We start from the raw sequence: 3,715 nt of genomic DNA on the forward strand, positions 1-3,715 counted from the left end.
GGGGAGTTGGAGGCAACCAGGTCAGCAGGGGGGGGCCATGAGGGGCAACCAGGCCAGCAGGGGGGAAGTTGGGGGCAATTTAGGCAGACGGGGGCGGCAGTGAGGGGCAACTAAGCCAGCAGGAGGGCAGTTGGGAGCAACCAGGCAGGCAAGCAGGTGAGCAATTAGGAGCCAGTAGTCCAGGATTGTGAGAGGGATGTCCGACTGCTGGTTTAGGCCCTATCCTGGGGATGAGGCCTAAACCAGCAGTTGGACATCCCCCGAGGGGTCCCAGATTGGAGAGGGTGCAGGCTGGGCTGAGGGAACCTTACCCCCCACCCCCATGCACGAATTTCATGCATCGGGCCTCTAGTATATAATATTACAGCAGATAGGAAGGAAAATGAAATAGTCAAAGGGGATAGAGCAGTGGTCGGCAAACTGCAGCTCGCGAGCCACATGCGGCTCTTTGGCCCCTTGAGTGTGGCTCTTCCTAAGCCTTAGGAGTACCCTAATTAAGTTAATAACAATGTACCTACCTATATAGTTTAAGTTTAAAAAATTTGGCTCTCAAAAGAAATTTCAATTGTTGTACTGTTGATATTTGGCTCTGTTGATTAATGAGTTTGCCGACCACTGGGATAGAGGGACTGGTCCAGTGGGGGAGGGGAAGTTGTGGCAACAATTTAGGAAAGGTGGTGAGTGGAGGCTCCACTGAAGCCAGGAATGGAGCCATAATAAAAACTGAAAGAATGCTTCCAAATGGTGAGCACGAGAGCCCTAAGGTGAGGAAAGGGTTGTTACAGGAAGAGCAAAGTGAGCATGGCTAAAATGGAAAGGCGAACAGGGCAGGAGATGCAGGCCATGGAGGGAGGGCCTTGTAGGCTGGTGAGGGCTCTGAATTTTTATCTCAGCCTTGGAGGATTTTGAGCAAGAGAGTGATATGATCTGATTTACATTTTTAAGAGATCGCAGTTGAAAAGAGACAGTGGGGGAGCTGGCAAACATGGCGACTGGGAGGCAAGTTAGGGAAAAGGTAATGGATATTAGAATTACTTCTAGCAGTCATATAGGCAAGAAAGGAGGCTTGGTTGGATTTGATGGGGGACAGTGTTGAGTGTTGTGAAGATGATAGATTCTGCATGTCTTCTGTAGGTGGTGATGAGGGGACTTGCTGATGGACTCAAGGATACATAGGGAAGAGAGGAGGCAAGGAAGACCAGTGTTTCAGACAGAGACACTGGGGTGCCTTTAACTGAGATGAGTTTGGGTTGGATTGGGTTGAAAGCGGCTAGAGAGAGTGTCTGGAAGGAAACAGAAATATTTCTAAGATATATCACCTTTTACACATACTAGTATGTCAGATGCTGTTAACTGTAGCCACAACCACCCACCCATTTGGATAGCATTAAGGCAGTTGGTGTTTTTACTTGTCCTGCATGCTTATTTTTGTGGTCTCCACATTGCAATCATTTACTTTTTAAAAAATACTACGTAATATTTAAGATACACAAAAAGATATAAAGAATAATATAATGAACAACCATATACTACCACCCAGCTTAAGAAATAAAGCCTTAACTTTCATTGCTCAGATCCCCTACCCTTCCCACAAAGGTAATCCTATGGAAAATCTGGAGTGTGTCCTGCTTGTGCATGTTATAACTTTATTTTATCCCTAAAAATATATTACATCATCTTGTATTTTATGCATTACGTGATTAGCATATACACTAACGTATTCTTCAGAAACGTGTTTTATTTTTCATTTAAAATTATGAGGTTCATCCATGTTGACATGTATAAACCTAGTTTATTGATTCACTACAATTTAAGAATTCCACTTATGAAAATACTACCACTTATTTATCCAGTTCCCATTGAGTGATATTTAGTTTATAATTTTTCACTATTGCAAACAGTACAATAGTACAAAAAGTTTGAGCAATTCTTATACATTTTATTGTACACATATGTAAAGTTTCTCCCTGTTTTATACCTAGAAGTGGAATTACTGGGTTGTAGGATATGAGCATCTTCAACTTCACTAAATATTGCCCAACTGTTTTCTGAAGCTATTATATCAATTTTCTTTAATATTAGCAATGTTCCTATCATTTGACGTCTTTTTTTTTTTTTTTACACTTTTGGACATCTTAATGAACTTCCCTCCATGTAGCTTCAAGCTACCAGGACACGGGCCCCTCCAACACCCTTATTCTCCTCCTCAGCTCTTCTGCTGGAGAACTTGGCCTTCACAATGACAGGCTTCTTTGGGAGCCTTCCCTTCCCTAGAACTTTGTAGTAGCCTGATTGCACCACATCAATGATAGGAGCAGCTCCAGTCTTGCTTTTGGCAGCATTTCCCCGTGTCTGCTCACTGACCAGGGTCCACAGTTTATCAAGGTTGACGGTTGGGCAGAAGCCTCTTTAAGCGGTAATGCCTCATACCAACTTTCCCAAAGTAACATGGGTGATATTTGTCGAAGTTGATCCTGTGATGATGCAAGCCACCAGCATTACCACGTCCCCCCGGGTGCTTCCTGTGCTTGCCAAACCAGCCATGGCCGTGGCTCACGTGGCCCCGAAGTTTTCGGGTCTTCCTCAGTCTGGATGGCATGTCGGTGGCCGAGCTGCAAGAGCTTATTTGATGTCTTTACCAACACTTCCTACTGACGAGCTTCTTAATTTTTTTCAGTCTGATGAAAATTATTTTTTTGATGCATCTTATTTTTTTGTTTGTTTTTGTTGGTTTTTGTTAATCATCACTGGAGGATATTTTTTCCATTCATTTTTAGCGAGACACATTGATTAGTTGTCTCCTGCACTTGTTCAGACTAGGCCGGGGATGGAACCTGCAACCCAGGTACATGCCCTTGCCTGGGAATCAAACCTGAGACCCTTTGTACGTGAGCTAACACTCTATCTACTGAGCAACATCGATCAAGGCTTATTTTTCAATTTAATTGTCATATCTCTAATTATTAATGAAGTTGGACATTTTTTATGTTTAAATTGTAAATTGCCTGTTTCTAACCTTTTGCCAAATTTTTTGCTGGATTTTTTTGCCTTTTTCTTATTGATTTGGAAGATAATCAATATTTCATGTATTTTTAGTCCTAATCCTTTACCTGTTATAGGTGTTGCAAATATCATCTACACTGATTTATCTTTTCACCTCTTTAATGATCTTTTGATGAATAGTTTAAAATTTTAATGACTCCAATTAACCAACTTTTTTCTTCATGGCTTATGTATTTTGTATTTTAAGACTACCTTTCCTCACCCAGCCGGTGTGGCTCAGTGGTTGAGCATTGACCTATGAACCAGGAGGTCACGGTTTGATTCTTGGTCAGGGCATATACCTGGGTTGTGTGCTCAATCCCCAGTAGGGGGCATGAGGAGGCAGCCAATCAATGATTCTCTCTTATCATTGATGTTTCTCTCTCTCACTCCCTCTCCCTTCCTCTCTCTGAAATAAATAAAAACATTTATTTTTTTAAAAAGAACACCTTTCATCCTCAGGTCGTGTGTGTGTGTGTGTGTGTGTGTGTGTGTATGTGTGTGTATTCTATATGTCCTTCTGGGCATTTAAAGTTGCACTTTTCAAGTTAGGTCTTTAATCCAGCCATGTGTGCTGTGAGGTAGGGATTCAATTGTATTTTTCCTCCATATACACAATCAATTGTCCTAATACCACTTAATGAAGTCTACCCTTGCACTGCTCATCTGCAGT

At 42.1% G+C, this 3,715-nt stretch overlaps 1 pseudogene; it reads right to left on the reverse strand.

The window, feature by feature from the left end:
• Positions 1-2,160: 2,160 nt before the first annotated feature.
• LOC106696765 lies at positions 2,161-2,606 on the reverse strand (annotated as a pseudogene).
• Positions 2,607-3,715: the final 1,109 nt, after the last annotated feature.

The sequence above is a fragment of the Myotis lucifugus genome, unplaced genomic scaffold (assembly GCF_000147115.1).
Source record: "Myotis lucifugus unplaced genomic scaffold, Myoluc2.0 scaffold_28, whole genome shotgun sequence".
Lineage (NCBI taxonomy): Eukaryota > Metazoa > Chordata > Mammalia > Chiroptera > Vespertilionidae > Myotis > Myotis lucifugus.